Source organism: Cyanistes caeruleus, chromosome 22 (genome assembly GCF_971803275.1).
Source record: "Cyanistes caeruleus chromosome 22, bCyaCae1.hap1.1, whole genome shotgun sequence".
NCBI lineage: Eukaryota > Metazoa > Chordata > Aves > Passeriformes > Paridae > Cyanistes > Cyanistes caeruleus.
The window spans coordinates 4,899,260-4,920,388 of NC_141722.1; the positions used below are offsets into that span (position 1 = coordinate 4,899,260).

The following is a 21,129-nucleotide window of genomic DNA, read 5'->3' on the forward strand; positions in this document are numbered from 1 at the left end:
AAACAGGAGAGTTTCTCCAAGGTTTATTACCTCAGATCTTTTTTATAGACCAATACATGAAAGTACAGAAAAGTAAAACTCTTATTGGTTAGTAAAATAACACATCACCATCATTGGTCAGTGGGGTACACCACCCCTCAACCTTCTCTTGCAAGAAAACAAGGAACAGACAAACAGCACCTGCAAGGTTGTCTTCTATCTCTGAGGTTGTTTTAATTTCTCCTTATGATTTCCCAGCCACTTTCTCAGGCAAGACTGAGAAAGTTATGTACAGGCACTGTGCTCCCTGCTTCATAGTTAGCATCCATACTTCCCCTACAGCAGGGGAGGCTGTGAACTGCCAGTGGAGCCTGGAACTTGAGTTGTTGCTTGTAGAGATTTTGTACACATGATTTTGTACATGAGTTACCATCAGTCCAGCTATCCTGGCATAACTGCTGAGGAAAACATCCTGTGCTTTGTGAGGATGGCAGGGACAGAGCAGAGCACGTAGTGTCAGGAGTGTGTTTCTAAAGAAGTTCCTTGTCCTTGTTGTCATCCTCAGCACATCTGTAACTGCCAAAGGTGTAAACCAAGCTACACCTTGGCTATTAAATCCATCTGGAGCTTCAGCTGGGTTCACACACATTTGAGAATTGCAGGAGCCCTTTTTTTTGTCCCTCTGCTGTTATCACATAAAAAGCCAAATATCCAACTCAATAAAAGAATGATCATTTCAGATTTTAAATATTCTTATTCTCCAGGACTTTATTGTGGTAGTTTTAAAGCACTAGCTAAAAAAATCAACAGAAAACGTACTTATTTCTTGCTGTGAAATAGGGATTAGGAGAAGGGCAAAACAGGCTTAAAACTTAAAAGGAATAAAGAAAGTTTATTAACTAAACTACAAGAATAATAAACCAGAACAAAATCTCCAGAAACCCTTCTTCCCCACCACCCAACCATTCCCTTGTCTGACAACATAGAGACAAAACCTGGTGGTTAAAACAGTAGTAACTGTTTATACAGTATATATATATATATATATATATATATATATACACTATATATATATACAATAATATATATTATTGTATATAATCTTTTATGTTATAAAAGATAATATACAATAATCTTTTCATCAGCCTTTGTAAAGACAGGAGTATTCTTTTGTCATTCCATGGAGAGTTCTCCACAAGAAAACAGTTTTCTCATGGATTTTCATTCCCCTGATGCCAGCCACCTGAAAACTCTGCCATCAGGCCCTCCTCTCATTTCACACCACTCTGAGGTGTGTTCATGGGCCATGAACTCAAGGGGTGTCATTTTAAGGATAGTTATTCAAAGCCTCTGCGATCATCTCTGGGAACAGACGTTTTATCTTTTTTTTCTGGGGGCCAAGTGTCTCCATCAACTCTCACTTCTCTTTCTCTGTTCCAGCATCTCCCATCTCATGGGATCACAACTATTTCACCATCTGTTCAGCTTCATCAGTGGATTACCTTTGCTCAGACCTACACTTTGAAATACTTCATTCCCTGCAAAACACTCTTTTATGAATTAAAGGAGTTTTTCAGAACATTATTGTCTATCTCCATAACCTTAACAAAAGAATATTTCAGCTTATTAAAGCATCTCTCCATTCTCTTCCCATCTGAAGCTTGATACCTTCCTTTGCTAACTTTGATAGTTTATGTTGTCTCTCTACATGTTGATCACTCCCTCTTCCTCTCTCTGGAAAAAGAATTAAATCTGCAAGTCTCTTTACTCTAGCGAAAGATGAGTAAAAGATGTGTAGTGAAAGAGTTAAAATCTGTCTCAAGCCGCAGCTAGGTATTCATGGTGTCGGATTTCAGCTCGGCAGCGCCTAAGGCCAGGGCCCCCCCGGAAAGGCTTCAGCCCCCCCCCCCGCCCCGCCCACCGTTGGACCAGGACCCGGAGGACCCCCGGGAAGGCCGAAGCAGAGCCCGGCCCCATCCCGGGAAGAATACCCCTCAGGCTCCACCGCCTACCTGACAACCGCTGCAGGCTGAGCCCAGCCCCTGCCAGGCCGCGTGGGGCGGGGGGGGAGGTGGGGTGGGGGGAGGGGGGAGGGGGAGCCAGCTGGAGTTCTGCTACCTTTCAAAGCCGGAAACAAAGAGAGCCAGAACTTTCCGAGTTTAGGTTTAAAAGGTGGTATTCACAAAAGGGATCTTACTTTTTAGTGGTCTAAAACCGCTGTCAATTCTCAGAAATGGCCAGCTATTGGCCAGGTCTCAAGCAGAGAAGAAATTCCCAGCAGTCTCTCTCAAAGGCTTCACTTCCATGTTTTCTACTTTTTTTTTTTTTTCTTTTCTTAAACACCAAACCATCGCACTTACACACTCTAAGATTGGAAGAATGTTACCTGATGGCTGAACAGGATTTAGTACCACATAAAACCAGTGAGGTTTGTTACTGAGATGTTTTATTTCCCGTACCTGGACTTTTGACTGCACTTTGACCATTGATTATTTCCATCTCAGCTGTGACTCTAAAGCCTTCCAATAATATGGAACAATTCACACTAAATTTCACTGGCAGCTCTGGGCTTTGAGATGAATTTTACATATACCTTGGAACAGAACTGTCCCACAATATACAATCCTATACTTTCTTCTCCCGTCGGGAGCTGAAACCAGTATTCCTGACCATGACCTCTCCTGTCCTGGTTGGCTCTGCTGTCAGTTAGTGTCATTAAAATGGTGGCTGTAAACTGTATTTTCATTATGACATCAAACTGAGCTGTGCAGTTTTAACATTGCTGGAAGCTTAATTGGCTCATACCAAAAGTTCTGTGGTATTTGGCTTTGCAGCCTTAAGAACCTTTAAACTTTTATGCAGAGGGAATACCTTGGGTGAAATACAGACTGGATTTAAATAACCAAAGCTTTTTGGGATGGAATTTGGTACACTATTTCACTTTTCACCATCTTTAAAAAGCAAAATAATGTGTGATTTGTATGTGACAAAGCAGTTATTCATTCTTGCCATGTAATTTAATGCGATGTTCTGTACGAACGGAAGGGCTTCACATAATAGTATCCCACAGTAACAAACCTTGGGCAAGAAATGTTTGATTCTTCTCCCTTTCCCCTTTAGTGCAGTGCCACATAATCCTTGGTTGTTGTGTGGTCTCCTATTCAACTTTTCACACAAATGTTGGAAGGGTATTTATAAAAAGTCTTGAGGACCACACACTTTGCTATTGAAAATTGGCTGAAATAATCCCTTCTTTATAATTTAGTTGTGGTGTTGTTGAAGTTTAAGTTCCATGTGTATTTCTGTTAAAGGGGCACAGGAGAAATGATGTGTTGGATGGACAGGATGCTGTGGTCAATTGTGGTGGTGACACCTGTGACAGGCTCAGTGCCTGGAACATCCCTTCATTGTGCTCCCCAGTTACAGACAGGACTCTGACATAATGCTTTGGCTGTTCCTCCTTTGGTGGATATGATCTGACTCCAGTGTTTGGCATCCTCTGAGTGCTCACCTCTCCCAGAACACAAGATTCTCTGGAGCAAGGGGGACCCATCCTGAGGGGAGAGAGCTTCATTCCAGTTAAATGCAGAAGTACAGTGAGGTGTCCAATGTTCTTCTAATGAATTTTTCTTCTTACAATGAGGGAGTGGTTTTTGTGTTTAATACTGTGGATTTTTAATTTTAAAATGAAAGTATTTTGGAATCAAGAAGTTGGAAAAATAGGAAAAACACAAGCTCTGAGTGTGCATGCATGACTTGTGTGTTTGTCAGAGGAGAATTCCAGTTAGTGTAAATCACACATTATACGCTGGAAACAGTCAAGAGTTGCTCAGCAGGTTGTAATTTGTCAAGTATAAAACACAAATTAACCCCATCCTAATGCAGAGATATGGAATCCATGGCTTCATAGAAAGCTTATCTAATCCAATTGACTTCTGTGTGGGTTCTGTTTGCACAGCACACACAGCTCCTCCAACCACAGCTGGGCAAGAGACACTCAGAAGTACATCTTGGATTGCCTCACTCAGATGTGAATGTATCACCTCAAAGAAAATGATCCCAAAACCTGGGAATCCAGCAAATACGGATATACTCTCAGTGTCAGGCATGCAAAACGCATGGAGTGGAACTCAGAAGAACCAATCTGTACAGCAGCCCATCCAAACAATATTTGCATGTCAGAATCTACTGTGGGATGTTAACACTCTTAATATAAAATATTTAATAAAAAAAATCAGAGGAATACAGTTAACCTGATTGATTTATTTCTACTTTTAATACTAGACATGCTTACAATGCTAGGTCATATGTTCTGAACCCAGAATGAAAATGTTTCTTTTTAGAAGCATTTCCTCTAAAGGAATACGTTTTTGTAGATTTGAAAAGTCTCACAGTAAAGTGCTTCTTTAATCCAGCCAAAGTTGATAGTAATCAAAATTCACAGCAATGTTTAAACCCTGTGGAATGTTGGGATGGTCTGTTCCATGATTAGTTAGCAGATGTTAACTTTAACAGGCCCTTTTTTCTGGCACTGTAAGCTGAACAATAAGTAATTGAATAGGTCTTGAGGAAATCACTACACAATCACGGGAGTATTCTCTTCAGATTACTATAAGGATATATTTGAAGAGAGAAAATTTGTTCCACTCCTGTTCATTGGGTACTTAGAAGACTTAATTTTCCCTTTTCTCAGCAGTGTGATCATTTACATTCTGCATTAAGAGAGCATGATATTCCTGTTTATTGCAAAAACTTTATTGTTTTTTTTAAAATCTTTTTAAAATGCATTTTTGTGGAAGTTGGGGTTATTCACAGAACTTCAGTTTAAACATCTAGATAATTATTTCAGGCAGAGAGATAGCCTGGCTTTTGTGAGGAAGCTGCCTTTAAGGGAGTGAATGTGTGTCTTCTTTCCATCCCTCCAGGAAGACAGGTTCACTTTACCATTGCACAGCAGGGAGGATGTGAGGGGAGGAAAGAGTGAGAAACAGCCCTTTGGAGGCTGAGGTGAGGGAGGGTCACCAGGTGTCAAAGCAGATCTTCCTCCTGCAGCCTGTGGAAGGTTTGGAAGAAACTATGGTGGAACAGGTGTTTGTGTGCTGCCCATGAAGAGAGACCAGAGTGGAACAGATTCACACCATAGAGCCCCCACACCAGAGCAGGGGGAGGTGTTGTGAAGGAAATGCAGCCCAGGGAAAGCCCACACGGGAGCAGTTTCTCCTTATGGGAGCTGTGGCTTGTGGAGGAGCTCTGCTGGAGCAGGGAACATGTGAGGAGGAGCAAGCACCAGATAGGGAAAGTCTTGGGCTGGCCACAACCTCCCATTCCTCATCCCTTGCACCACTCTGTGGTGAGGGGATGAAGGAATGAGGCTGAGGCTGAGAACGAAGGCCCTGACTTGGGCAGGAAGACTGTCCAAGCATAATTTAATTTGTAATAAATTATTTCTCTGAGCCTGTCTTGCTCATGGTGGCAATCAATAAATGTTCTCCCTTTCTTCATCTTGACCATGAGCCTTTTCATCTCATTTTCCTCCCTGCTGTTGAGAAGAGGGAATAAGAACACAGCTGGGTGGACACCTGGAAGTCAGACTTGGGCAACCCACCACAAAGGCTATGAAGGATATAACAAATAAGCTTCAGTCGGTCATTCCATTCAATGAATTCAGATTTGGTTAAGATTTTCTTCTCCTGAGTCATAATTTTTAACCTTCTTAATTCATCATCATCAGCCACTGACCTTTGTTTAATGCTGTTGGCCAAAATAGAGAGTTCTGTTGTCTTTTCGAGTAAAAAGTACAGTAAAAGTGTTTTATACTCTGGATTAAAAAACTTTACCTGAACTTGTAACATGCCACAGTAACAGTAAGAGATAGTTACTATACAGTTTATAACTGATAATTTATTTGCTTTTTTTTGTGATCAGCTGTGAATGGTCATGGTCTGGAAATCCGGGGTGGCAACCACCAAATTACAGTGAGTTCTGCTACCAACTTTAAGTTGTTTGGAAGAAACAAAGGAAAACAGGTAAATCCTGTATACAAGGTGTGGGGAAGAGCCAATTTCTTTACGTGTTTCCCATGATGAATGTATAAATGCAGTATTCTAATACCAGGTAGTTAATTTGCCAACTTCATAAATTACAGCAACTGTACAAGTATTACACAACAAAAATGGTAGAAAATACCTTTTTTAGATACTGAGATGTTTTTGTGACTGTCAAATGTTCAAAAAGTTTGAAGATTGTCAAGTTCAAAAATGAACTTTTATAGTTAAATTTTCAGCTTTTAAAGAGTTCAGGTTTTTCACTGCCCTCTCAAGCCCCCGCTGGTGGTTTCCAGCTCAAGGAAGGATTCTCTAGTTGAGGAATTACAGCAAGTTCTGTCTTCAATAATTAGGACCATAAAAATCATTCTTCTAAACACTGATTTGTGGTCCTAAATTAATTATTGGTTTCTGAAGTATTTAAGTCCCTGGAAACTGCTGGATTTTAAGAAGCCAAGAACCTTTAAACCTCACCAAAAATTGTTTTGAAAATCTCACCCAGCATTAGGTTTCTCTCTATATTTTATAGCAACACAGTTCTTTTTTTCCTTGTCAAGGATAATAGCTGATGTCAGAATTATAAATACTCTACAATAATTACTTGAAATACAGAACCAGATTTAATAGACCCTACAGTGAAATATTTCTTTGAAGCTCTGAAACTTGATTCTTTGTTTATTAGGAAAGTCACTGCTTTAAGTTTGTGCAGCATTTCAAAAGACTTAGAAAACAGAAGAAGTCATCTAAATGAATTCTAAATTCCCATTTATCAGTTTCATCTCCAGTCTGACACAACCTAATCGACTTAAGTTGTTGGAGAAGTAGTTCTCAATATGATGCTTAATGTATGTTTTCTGTTGGATACCCAGCTGTAAATTTAATATACTGAGTACCTAATGGATGTCATGGTGAAATTTTTCCTTCTATTTGGACTTAATTAAGGTTTAAAACCCATCAGCACAAACAAACAAAAATGTCAAAACTGTTTTCTCTCCCTCACTCTGAGTGTATAAGCTATCTTTTGACATATGTTGCATCTGGAAGCTGGGAACTGAAATCTCCTGTTTCTGTCATTAGCAATTCTGGATTTGCATTGGCTGATTTACCATTCCCTAAGGGAGATAGAGCCAGAATCTGGGACTGACACCCAATATAGAGCAGGAGATACTTCGAGCAGCCAGCATGGTGAGTAAAGATAATGGATTAGTCAACTGCTCAGCTTTCTAGTTAACTGAAAAAAAAAAAAAGTACCTTTCAATTGCAGTAAAATAACATGAGAGTATAAGAAACAACCTTTGTAATAGAAACAGGCAGGGATTTTTTTTTAGCAGGGTGCTGAATTCCTCATAATAAATACAAACAAAGTAATTTTTTGACATTGATTCCACTCTCAAAGAGAAATTTTCCCTCCTGGTGTTTCTGCTCAGCTATTTTATTCAGGCAAAACACAGTGGTGTGCAATAAGATCAAAAGAGTTCAAGTTAATAATTTCTGCAGTCCTAATTAATTTACCAAGAATGAAATAGGACCTAATACTTAAATCTGGACCCCAGACTTTATACCTTTCTATGATGTTCAGAAACGCTGCTGGTACCTCACATACTTTCAGTAATAGCTTTGGCATGTGAAATGGTCCCATAAATACAGCAGCTACAGTATCTTAAACTGTGGGAGTGCTACTTTCAGGGAAAATCAGGAATACTTAGGCATGTAGGCTTTTATGTCCACGCAAAGCCATTTTCACATTTTACAAATTATTCGAGCAGATGGTGTAGGCAGAAATGTTTTATTTTTTTCCCTAATTGAATATGCTGTCTGATCCATAATTCGTGGTGATTGAAGAGTCCTTTTAACCTGGGAATAATTATGGTGCTGGAGTAACAAGTTCTAGCCACTCCAAGCAGTAAGAAGTTGAGTGTTAAATAATCACTTTTCCTTCAGAAACACCTGATTTGGCTAATTCTATTGAGATTCTAAAGGCGGTGGATTTTGGTTCTGTTTATTTATATTGTAATATTTGCAACATTGGAATTCCCAAACCATAACACTGGATCCATTACATTTTCTCTTGGTGCCCTAATTGCAACAGAAAGTTTAGGGGAAAAAAAACCAAAAAAAAACCAAACAAACAAAGAAACAAAAAACCACCAAACCCACAAAATCCTCCTGTTAATGAAATAAAATTGCAAGACTTGGTGACTTTGAATTTAAGTTTCAAATTTTATGCAAAAACCTCTGAGGAGGTTTTCGGTAGCTATGGTTGCAGAGGCAGCTGTCCCACCTGTGTTACTGTGTGGAAGCCCTGAAAAACAACCAGTTGATTTTCAACCTAGGTGCAAATCCTGCATGTGACTCATGAATGTAATCAATTAGAAACAAAATATCTTGTGACTCTCCGGATGGGGCACCATATGTTGCAATAGAAAAAGAGCACTTCAGGAGGAGGCCGTTTGGTGTTTTTGGAAAGATGACATTGGAGAGAAAATATAGAAAATATGTTTGGCTTTAAATATTAGGACTTCAAAACAAAACCCAGTCATTATTTTGCATAGTTCACTGAGCTAAAGATTGTTTTGGGGATGGGAGTCATCCTGTTGTTACAGGCACTCAACTATTTCTGGTATTGGTGTCACTGCTCGGGGGTGTGTTATTGTGCATGTGATTGTATTTTGTCCTTTCTGAGTGTTCATGTCAGGCAAACTTTGGGGCTTTTCAGAACTCACCGATAATGGATTTCAGTTTGGCCAGAGACATTGGGTTAATTGGCACTGGAATGTAGTGGGGCAGAGGGGGCAGAAGGAGTGTGGAAGACAGCTGGGGGACTTGAAGAAAAGGAGGGAAGGTAAAAGGAAAAAGAAGAATGAACACAAAGTTCTATTCAAATCTATTCAAAGATCTTTTTCCTTGGCATTGCTTTACTGATTTTCCTTCTGATTCTTCTAATTTCTGTTTTTGGAGAGAAATGTTGGCTAACTCTCAAAATACCTTGGCATTAACCTCTGCTTATGGGTAAATGATGAGATCCTTGAGACATTCACTCACCACTGCCCATGGTATGGTTATAATCATTCAGTGATGAAGAATCATCCAGTTTCATCCAGTACTGATGAACTATCAGTGAAAGAGTTACAAGAGGCTTTGCTGTTTAGTAACAGTATCTGTGTAGCTATAGTTTAAATATAGATGGTTTTAATATTTCAAATTGGTAATGAGATCCAAGTCCATGGAAGGTGTTTTTTATGTTATTTGATGGGAAAACCTCTTTTGTCAATACTTAGTAACATGTCTTAATGCTTACAAAATAATTTCTGGTAGTTTCATGGTGTTGGCCAAGCAAGTGACCTCAATTTGCAGCTTGTTAGGTTTTTTATTTTCTTTTTTCCTCTTTTTCTTACCATTCATGATGCATTTTTGTATTTTTTGTTAAGGTATTGATTATTTTCCAAGGCTGCTTAAAATAGGATGAGATTATGGACTTAAATGGACTTAGATCAGTTAAAAAGAAATTTAAAAAGAATTTTAAAAAGAAAATGGACTTAGAGCAGTTATTTAGGTTTGCCACACTGATAGAAGCAATGTGTGCATGGTAAGGAATGTTCTTCTCCAGATTCTTGATGTTATTACAAGATATCACAGTGTAATAAGGAAAACAATTTCTAGGCACTAATAGCAATGACACAATATTGCTTCTTGTCCAGATCACTGTAATCCCTCTGGTTTGCATTTGCTCCATATCATCACATTTCTGCTGCATCAGCTAAAATATTTTTCATTTTTCTGGATTGAAGAACGTTCTGGTCTGATGTGTCTTAAATTTACAGGAATTTACAAGACTGAGTAACAAACTTTCAATTGAAACCAGGGCTGGGAATGCACAGATCTGGGGTGTGGAGCCAACTCAAACACATCACTGGGTCATTGTTCAGGAGGTTGGAGCTGTAAAAAGTTCAAGTTTTGGCTCCTACTGTTTTTAGGTCGAAGTATTGTCCTGAAGTATTCTGCCATCTATTTCTAACTTACTAGTGTTGGACGTTTTTTCATCCTTTACCCACTATCTCCACTGAGTTCCACTATAAGTTTATCTAATTGAGATCCTTTTCTAAAGGTTCACTAGGACTGAACAGACCCCTTCTTTCTTTTACAGTTGTAAGAATTATATTTTGCAATATCAGTGTATATAACTGATTACACTGGACTTGAGTGGGAAACCAAACCCATTCAGGTGATCTAATCACTGATAATTTTATTTGGTCAATGAAGCAGGTCATAGGTCAGATAGGCCTATGTTCAAATAACTGGCTAATGAGGAGACAGGGCAAACAGGACTGGATATCCAAGAATAGAGTTCATGGAATTGTCAGCAGCTTGAAAGTTACTCTTTACGTCATCATGTCATAGCTCTGAACTAGAAAAAGTTGACTGGGTGCATAAATTTAAACACATAATCAGTGGTTTCATGGATTGAAACCAAGTGCATAGGGAAAAAATATCCTGTTTTCTCCCTACTATTTCTTCATCCAAGAAGCCATTTTTTAGACTATTTGACAAAAATGAGTGTGTAACTGAATTCAGGAACAGCATCAGATGACACACAGGCTGTCATATGTTAGTTAAAAAAATAAAAACAAAAATAGTTACCATAACAACTGACTCACCACTTGTATTTTCAAGAGAGAATATCTTAAAACAAGATGTGATGGGTCAGTCCATGTGTGTTGGTGCTGTCAGTGAACAAGCAGGAACACTTTTCATGGTTGGCAAGAATGATTTTTCTGTTTTCTTATTCAAATAAGGATTTGATCTCAGAAATAAGATTATGCTTTTTAGAGGATCCTTTCCATTGAAACAACAATCCAAGAAATGTTTAAAAACAAAACCAAAACTCCCAACCCTGATAACTGAATTTCTAAACAAATTAAGGAACACTTTTTTTTCTTTTATAATTACTGATTTTTCTTTTTGGGGCTCATTGCTGAGGAACTGATCCTGATTATGTCTGAAGTCAACAGGAATTTTACTGTTGACATCAGAGTTTGTGTGATCAAGCCTTGACATTATTTATTTTCTGTTTTGTGTCAGCCCCTCTGAGCCTCCTTCAAAGCCACTTCCCCAGACATGTTTCCTGCATCTCCTCTGAAGCCCTCAGTGCCAAAACTTGACATCATCACTCGAGGTAGCCTGAGGACCATCAGAGATTTTGAACACTTGGTAGTAATTTCCACTACAGACAAATACTCTGCTGAAAAAAGGTTTTGACTCTGCTCCCTCTTTCCTGCAGGCAGTGCAGAATAAAGAATTTCTGCAGAATCAGATTATTTTTTATCTGACATTTCATACCTTTTCCTGGGTTAGGGCAAAGGGAATAACAGAATCACAGAATTATTTAGGTTGGAAAGTTCCTCCAATAGCATTGGGTCCAACCTGTGACCAGTTCCCACCTTTTTACCCAGTACAGAGCACTGAGACCCACATCCAGTCATGATATATATGTAACTGCAGCTGTTATGAGGTTTCCCCTCAATTTTATTATTCAGTTTTGTACTTATCTGACCTGCATTTTAGCAAACAGTTCTTCTTTTAGCCTACGGATATTTATTGTGATTTTGATCATTTTGTCTAGAACTTTGCATGAAGCCATCATTGTAGTAATTACCATATTTCAAAAGTAAAGAAGCCTAACTTCTCCACATATGACATGGGAAAAGAAATACCAAGTTTTGGACTCGTATAAATTAATGTGCTCTAAGAAGAAATAATTTTTCATTAGCAACAATATTCAAATTTGGTATCTAAAGTCTACAATAACTTTACTTTCTTAATAGTTTCTCTCTGAGTTCTCTTAAGGGTCTGAAAGGGTCTGATTTTTTTGGGTATAATGAGACCCTGTTGGAGCCCAGGGTCAGGCATTTCATGACTGCATGTAGCCCTCCCCCAGGCACTGCTTCCCACAGATTTCTCAACACCACATGGTGGCTGCTTGAAAAACAAATTAGTCTTAGTGTATATAAGTTCTGTAAATTTAAATGTACATGTTTACCTCCCTGAAGACATGTCAGGACAAGAGATCTGATACAATCACATGGCCAGGGCACAATGACTTTGGTGCTCTGTAGCAGCTCAGACCTGTCTGTAGTAGGTGTAAAATAAAAATTACCACCCCATCCATAATTACTTCTATCCATAATTACTTTTTGGCAAAACCAGAAATTGTAATTTGGCAAAACCAAACCAAAAACCATTGTTGTCTTTCAACTGTTGGAATTAAATGTGTCCCTTTCAGTCCCTTCTAGCTTGCACCTTTCTCTACTTCATTTCTGAAAGAAATTGGCCAGGAGACAAGACTCCTGTTTGATGACTTTATTAGGATTCAGCTCTTGGGGTGGGGGGGCCAAGGAGTTGCTTGCACCACACTGGCAGCTCCAAGGAGGAGGCACAATTCAGCTTTGCGGCACACGCTGCTAGAGCTGAGGCTTCTGTCCTCATGAGAGTAGGCAGAAGGCCTGTTCTGGCTCGTTGTCTAGGGGGGTCAGTCCTTTCCAGTCCTCTTTAGGTCATGGTGATGCAGGAAGATGGTTTCTAAGCAGGCTTAGGTGATGCAGGGAGATGATCTTTCATCTTAGCTTGCTAGAATATGTTTCCTTGTCCTTTTATTCTTCTGTTAGCTCGTTGTTTTGGTGTCCTGCATGCCTTAGTTTGCATATTATACTTGGTTACACAGCTTCATGGGACTTTCTTTGTTCTAGTGTGGCACAGTGTCCATGGGAGTTGCCTCCTTCTGTGGCATACCTTTCTAATGGGTAGCTTTTGTTAATCTGACCCAGCCCCCATGGGAGCAGCTTTGTTACATAGTAATAGCAAGGAAGTAAGGGAAAGGGTACAGGAATGTCTCATAAGAACCTTTAAAGCACTTCAGAAACTGCTAAGTAATTAACATTACTAGTAACCATCGGAGTAAACAAGGGTACAAGGTTTACAAATGGGATAAGAACATTAACTGTACATAGCTAAACACAGTATTTTAACCGGGTGGATTTCTTGAGAAATTTTATTCATGACAATTTCCAAGTACTTTGAGGCTTTGGCAACGTAGAACTAAAGCTTGTGTGTGGAGTAATGCACACCCTTTCTAACCCTCTGTCTGTGTAGATGATTTGTTCTCTACTCAATTTCCAAAATAATCAATTATTATAATCCTGTTATGATAGGTCAATGCACCACACATATGTGGTGCACAAGTGTGCATGTGTGTGTGCTGGTCTTATTTAACTTCTTGTAAAACATCAGGGTTACCTCACATGGTATTTTACCGTTCAGAAACCTGTTTGCACACTGGGAGCCCTACAGAACTATAGCCAAAAAGATATAATTATGAACAGCACCTTGCAGCCCTGTGTTGAAATAGCAGCTTAATCAATTTGTCGGATTCCCCTCTATAATCTCTCATACACATCTGTAATCTCATTTCACAGCAAAGTGATGATTAACATGTTTGCTGATTTAGCAATTAGAATCCTTGGGCTGGTTCTGAACATGCTGATTCTCTCAGAGATGTGAGGAGAGCAGATACTGCTGCACTGATTGGGATAAGAGGGGGCCCAGCATGTGCTAAGCACATCCACTTTAACTCAGTGTAATGAGGCATCAATTTGGAGTCAGACTCTCACTGTACAAATCTCATACCTGCTCAGCTTTTCTGCAGCCTCCACAGCCCAGGATAAATTTCCCGCATTGTCATTCTGAGACTTGTTAACTATTTTTTTAAAAAGATGATTTATTGGTTGGTAACAGGAATTAAGCTTTCATGTCAGAGCTCTTGCTTTGAATTTATCTAGATCCAAAGTTCCTGCATGGCCACTTATCTTCTCAATCAAAAACACAAAGAATAACCTAGATAAATTTAAACTTCCCAACTCTGTGTTTTTACTGAACACCCTTCTTGTTGATGTCTGTTACAAATCCATATTCTTATCAAATGCAATGTTTTGATGTACTTTTAGTGACCATTTTTTTTGTTTGTTTTTATCTCTTCTGCTTGTAACTTCAGTCTAAATAAAGTAAAGTGGTGGTTCCAAGCATTATAAAAACATATATTTTTTTTTTTCATTGCCCTGGTAGCTACAGAGAAATTGAAGCCACATCTGAAATATATGGATATAGTGATGTAATGATGATCTTTGGAGAAAACTGTGTGTTATTAGAACACAAATGAGTAAAGAAACTTCTAGCTGATTTTGACCACTCAGGGTTTTTTGGGGGGTTTTTTTGACCACTTTTGACATATATTCCTCTCTAAATCATGCACTAAAATAATTTGAGATTTTGTGTCTGACCATGTAACAGCATCATTGTGAGCCTTGATACAAGTGGTGTTCCTTTTGGTGCTAAGGAAAAAGAAAAAAAACCATAACTATAGAATACTTTCCTTTGGCTCTTGGGTTTGTTTTGTTTTAAACTTTCAGACTGGCTGCTTAGCATTTTGCTTAAAGAAAAGCCAAGCTCACACACATGGAAGATTGCCAGAGACTCTAATCCCTATTTTGGTTAAATTACAGTACCCAGATTTCAGTAACAAAGCACATTGATTTCATATTCAAAAAGATTTTTATATTTAGTCTGTTAACCTTTTGTAATTCCCACCCACAGTTTTACACTGGGGAACATTTTGATGCTAATTGTTGTCAGTAGGGAATCTGCCATGGCCCCTCGGCAATGTCAATCCACTGAATTGGAATGCAGGTGCTGGTAATTGCAGGACTGTTATTGTCTGCTAGCTGCAGTGCATATGTCTCAAACAATTCTTTTCAAATTGGATTTGAGAACACTTTAAAAAAATAAATCCAACATTTGAAGATAGTCTTACTTTATATTGACCATAAATAAAGGAGTTGGAGACATTTTTCCTCTAATTGTTAAGACAGTTTTTCATACTTGCAGTTTGAAACAACTCTTTACAGGGCAGACTCTCAGGTTCAACAGCCATTGTGTCGTATTTAACATTTCCCTGTAGATCTGGATGTTTGCAGGAATTTTTCTGGGGTAGTTCCTGAAGGCTGCTTGGTGTAACATCATAATGCAGTGGATGTGACATGGGAATGGCAGGCAAAGAGAGGGTTTGTGCACTGAGCCCAGATCCTCTGAGTGATACTGTACAGATTGCTTCCTTCTAGCCCTGGTTTTCTCAGGATAAATAACATATTGCTTTTCCTTTAAACAGCTCAAACCCTTGTGGCTACTCTGAACTCCAGCAAAACTCTCTCCTATCATCTTTGTGGGCACTTGGGTGTGTTTTTTGTCCGTAAGAAAACTTAATATTCTTTACATTACTAAAATCTTCATTATTTTCTTCATAAGATCTCCATGGTGCAGAGTTAATGACTATGCAACAGCACTTTGTTTGGAACACACAATATGCTAAAGTGCTGCCTGAGAAAATATTTTAAATACAGACTAGACATTACTTTTATTAAATGATTATAATTTTAGTGGGTTTGATGAACCCTCCCCCTGAGTGAAGTCTTTGTTTCCACAGAATGGTTTAATATGGATGAGAGTCATTCTCACAAAAAATATCTTTAGTGAGCTAACTACTTATTAAACTAACTACTATACAGAGAAAACAAAAAGGAAAATTAGGGTCAAAAATAGAAGATTCTTACATTTTTCACTGTAAGATAATATTTTTTTCAATTAAAACCACTCAAATTCAATTTGAGTTCCTGAGGATTGTGTTAAAAAGTGTAAAGGAAGTGAACAATCAGATGAAGTCATAGAATCATGGAATTGTTGAGGTTGGGAGAGACCAAGACCAGCTGTGAACTTAGTACCACCAACATGTTCACTACCAAACCATGGCCCAACCTGCCACAGTTTTTTGAAAATTTCAAGGGACGGAAACTCCATCCAGCTGACTGGTCAACCCCAGGAAACTTTTCCTGATTTTTCTAAACTTCCCCTGGTGCAACTTGAAGCCATTTCCTCTTGTCCTGTCCCTTGTTACCTGGGAGAAGGGAAAGACAGCCACTGTCCCATTTTATTTTGCCAACGTCGTCAATGAAATAGAGTCAAGTTTTGGGGTTGATTGCATATACTAATGTGTTTATTCATGATCTCAGAAGTTTGACATCTATAGCAATGCTAACGGGGTCATAAATTAAAACGTGTTTTCTTCTATATTGCTGTTCTGCTGAGTGTATTACTGTAGATAGATCAGACTTTATCATTTTCTTTGGTATCAGTACAGTAGTGAAATAGTCCTGGGTAACTTGAGTTAATACTAGTTCATTTAACAAAAATTAAATATATTTTGTTTTCTGCTGAAGAGATAATATTTTATATTTTTTTTTCCCTGAATGAATTAAGCTCTTTGGTAAATTGACTCCAGCAATTAAAGACTAATGCAGTGTGTCTGGTCACCTTTAAATGAAATGTCTATTACCCACAGCACCAATAACTCTTTCTTTTTAAAAACCTTCAGTTAAATGAGGATGATTTTGCAGCATTTATTCCACTGCAAACAGATAATAACTCTTTGTGAGATGTTAACAAACATTTCAGCTGCACCTGTGGGGTTACTGCCCTGTCAGCCTCACTGAGGGTCCTTCCCTGCCAATGTTTTTTCCTTCCTCTCCCCAGCCACCCACCCACCCTCAACTTCTGGCTTGATATCCTACACAAGTGATTAGTGTGCTGTAATTGAATTGACTGTAAAAAGATAATTAATTGATATTTCACTCCCAGAGAGGTCAGGCTGCCCTGTATCGAAGGGTTGTTATGGAAGGAGTAATTCTGCTGTCACTTAGCCCCTGAAGGTGGCACATGAGCCTTGTCTTGCTGGTAGTTATAATATAATTGTTATAATTAAAATCAACATGAAGGGAGTACTAAAGGAATGATTCTCTGATTTGGATGCTTTAGCTTCACTTGAAAGCATGTGAAACAGGAATTTATTTTAATGCTCAGCTTAGGTGTTTCATTTGCTGTCTGAAATTCCTGTGCTTTGTAAAGTGGGACCACTAAACTATCACTAGAGGTGTCTCAGAGGACTGATGTGAAATCCTGTCAGGACTTCAAAACAATTGATCTTGAACACCTTTCTTTGAACAGCTGCTTATTTTAATATTATTTCAGCTAAAGATTGGCATGAAGAATTTTTTTTAAATAAATGGATTATCCACATGTAGGACTTCAGTGATGTTTAAGAGGCTCTTAAACATTTCCTTTAAAACTGTAGCATGAGAGCTATCAATTAATAATATAATAATATTAAAAACACATTAAATTTAGTGACAAAGGAACCTTTCTGAAACTGTTAGTGCATTAAGAACATGGAGTTATTCTGCAAGGAGTGTGGTTCTCACTCATTGCCCAGAGAATAAATACTGCTACTACAGCAAAAGCTAATGGGGAGAAAGATGTTATTTAATGTCCTTGCAGAGGCAAAGGCTTAACTTTTATTGCACCATATAATGGTAAAGTTATGGTGCTGTGGAGGAAACTGCTGCACTGCCAACTGCAAAGTTCTTATTTAAGGTCTTCTAGCTCAGATAAAGCATTGCTGTAGAACATGATCTTTCTTTCTACTTCACCCCACAAAATTTGAGCCAAGCAGTGCTATTAATGGTTCATATTAAACAACAGTTTTCCAACACCAGACATTCCTGCGAGGATAGGGAATGACCCATCAAATATTCTTCGGGCTTCTGCTTTGTGTTGTGAATCCTTTTGCAAGTTTCCACCCATTAAGGAGGTAACCGAAGCATCCTCTGCAGGTCTCACAGGGAGCAGAAATTAAGTAATAGGGAAATTTTGGTTCCTGCAGGGTGTTTTGGTAAAAAAACATCATGAGGGGTCACTGTGTTCCATAATTGTTCACTGTGTTGGTTGTGGCAAAAACCATGCAAGGTGGAATCAGTTTGGTTAAACCTGAGTGTAAAGGGGAAAAAAACCCCAAAATTTGTGTAATTCTGTCAACATTCCTCAGGTTTGCAGTGCTACTTGCAGTGAGATTCTGAAGAGACTTCAGAAAAGGAAGAAAAGTAAAAGCTGTTAAACTTCTGTCTGGGCCAGCCTTAGTGCAAAGTACTGTGTTTGTATGGATACAATACACCAAAATGAGCAAAGCAATGGTGTATGCATTTAGTTCCAGGAAATAGTTCAGAAAATAACTGAAGCTGTATTGGGAAAATTCTAGGGGAAAAGCCTAGATCCTGTTATTTAAACTGAGAAAATAAGATGTACCAGTTCCCAAAGTTCAGGTATAGGTAACTATTGACTCTTTATAGAGAACTATTTACTTCACTCCCAATAAGAATGTTCCAAAAAGGAAAAGCAGATGAGAGTCTCAGATCAGATTGCTGATCAAATGTGCTCCAACTTCTGGTTTCAAATTCTTTTGACTGTTGAGTTGTACATTCTGGCTTTTGTCTTCACACTGCAGGGGATGCTGATAGTTTAGTGACCAGAATCCAACTTTGTTTACAGAAATAAATAATAGGAGAGAATCTTAATGTATGTAAATCAAAATCCACCATAGTCAAGTGCTGATGATTTTGCATTTGTTCTTAACTTAAGAATGCAAAGGAAAACACTAGCACATCATAAATTACAACATTTTTGGCACTTCCCCGATGCACTACAGAAATACTTTTTTTTTTTCCTCCAGAAAGGAGGCAAAAAGCCAAGTGGCAGGATATCTGCTGAGAAAGCTGAGAAGATGACAGTCTCACAGGAGAAGAGGGAAGACAGCAGGTATGTGTGAATGAGGATTGCTGATGCTCAGCTGGAGGCTGCTGCCTGTCCTAAGCACATTTATGCCCCTGCAAGGCACCTCCCCTCCCTGGTGCTGTCCCCTTGGACGAGGCTCTGGGTTTTGGTTACCTGGGGGAGTCGCATTGCCCTTCACATTTTACTCCACTGCACCTCTTACTTCCTTGTAGCCTGGGCTTGGGCTTGCAATAACATTTTTCAGTCCTTCACTTATGAGAGGTTTTGGTATTGGGGTGTTTGGTGCTTGGATGGGGGTTTTAAGTGCTTTTCTTGTTTTAGTAGAGCTTTTTTCCCCCTTCATTCAAATGAAATAGATTGGGGAAGGGATTTCACCATACCTTTAAAATTGTCATCAGATGGTTTTAGGAGAACATGGTTTTAGGTGAGAAAACCTTTTAAACTAAGTTTTACACTATGCTCTGATGAGACTTGAGTAATTCCATCTAACCTTGCCGTTACACCTAACTTTGCAACTTGAAAACTGGCGTGTTGAAACAAACCTCCAAAATTACATTCCAGAGAATGTAGATAGTTAAAAAGAAAAGAATTACATAGAGAAGAAAGCCTTCTCTTCTGCTTATTAGGTTGGTCAACTTTTGAAACAGAGGTTTGAACTATGACAGTGTTCATTGTTATTTTAATTAATATAAAAATTATTGTTTATTTGATCACAGAAAATCCCTGCTCTCAAGGAAAAAAGCAAACCAAACTATCACCAAAACACACTAGTTTGATTTTACTGAAAAATTAGGATGTAATTTGGTGTGGAAAGTATATAATGAGCCTTTGTGGTGTTAATGGATCAGAAGTTAACCCAAGCCGTAGATTTTCAGTGCTTTCAGTTACATTTTTCTGCTTGATAGGGGAGATTTAAGTAACTGGAAGAATAAACTGCCATTTCAAGTACAGTGAATAAACCTTCCTTTTTATAAGTACCATGTGAGAGCATGGTAAATAAACCCTCTGTTTTCTTGTAACTGTTTAATCGATAGGCAGCTCAGAGACCAATCCTGGATCTTCCATGCTCCAGCCACAGATGTGCTCACATTAAGGCTGTGGTATGACAGTAAATGAAATTGTAGCTACAGCAGCAAGTATTAGGGGGAAATGAAAACTCCTGACTCAGAGGAGCAGGGCAATGACAGAAAGACTCCTCATTATAGATCTCTTCATGTGGAGAAGAATGACTGGTAAATGAGGTTTGTGTGACACAAAGAGGATGGAAATACAGTTGGACGTTCAGGCAGAAATTGTGCTCAGTGTACAAAACAAACAGAAAAATAGGGCAGAGCTCATTTGCATTTCTTAGTTGAAAAAATGAGCAGGGAGATAGAAATTCTCTGATATGGATGAAAGTTGCAGCAATTCAGAGAAAGGTATTGCTTAACCTCCCCATTATTTGGGTTGTGATGAAAGTGACTTTTACTGCAGCCTGCTACTGGTAACTTCTTCAATGTTTGCTTTAATTTCTCAGCAGTAGAATAGGTTACAGGCTCTCGAAATACTTGAGCAGATCTTCCCTGATGACATTCTCCACCTTTGCCATTAGTTCAGCCAACAGCAAAGCATCAAATAATGTTAACAGTACTGGCTGCTGTGGACAGACCATAGTCCCAGTGTCTAATCAGGCTGGGCCCAGTGAGGTGCAGTAGTTTCTCTGTCAGACAAGATGGTTTCTCACCTTCAACCAGAATGAGAAGTCATGCTTAGGTCACAAGAGAAAGGACAATATGCACTGGCAAATCATAGAAATCAGAGGTGTGGAATCCGGAATAGTGAAAGGAATCCTTCCTGATGGCAGGGGATAGAACTGGATGGACTTTCCAGGCTTCCAACCCAAACCATTCTGGGATTCCATGATTCCATGAACACCTTAAAGCACACTCAAAAAAGCTTCATTTGCCACATGCAGCAACTGTGTCCTCATTTTTGCAGTGTGACCAGGCAACTGAGTGTAGATTGTTGGGAATCTTTCCCTTAAATGGCATCACCTGGATGCATTCAGACCTTTTGGTCTGAACCCATTTGTCTTATCCAATTAAGTGGCCTAAAGAGTGGCAAATTCCCAGATTAATGGATCTAGAATAGCTGGAGGTGCTTTCACAAGACACCATCATTCTCTATGGTCTGTCTTTGAGCATAAGATTTCTTAGTACTTTTCAATACTTGAAGAAACATAAAAGGTGTTCAACCAGCTTGGATGGCCTGTCACACTGTGATGGGAAGGGTCTGTCCCTGTGTGCTGAGTGGATCTGCCTGAGAGGTCCCTGAAATGAAACACTCAAAATGCTTGACATTTAAATATCTTACACCATCAAAGACCGGGAGTAACCTAAATAAT

General features: G+C 38.8%; 1 long non-coding RNA gene across 1 annotated transcript in view; it reads left to right on the forward strand.

Annotated features, from left to right (window-relative positions):
• Positions 1-21,129, forward strand: part of LOC111938625 (uncharacterized) — a 32,642-nt gene that overhangs the window by 3,903 nt on the left and 7,610 nt on the right. Inside the window, exons 2-4 of the long non-coding RNA XR_002869042.2 lie at positions 5,905-6,005; positions 7,101-7,208; positions 18,685-18,770. This is a non-coding gene — a long non-coding RNA (uncharacterized LOC111938625). The remainder of the gene's footprint in view (positions 1-5,904; positions 6,006-7,100; positions 7,209-18,684; positions 18,771-21,129) is intronic.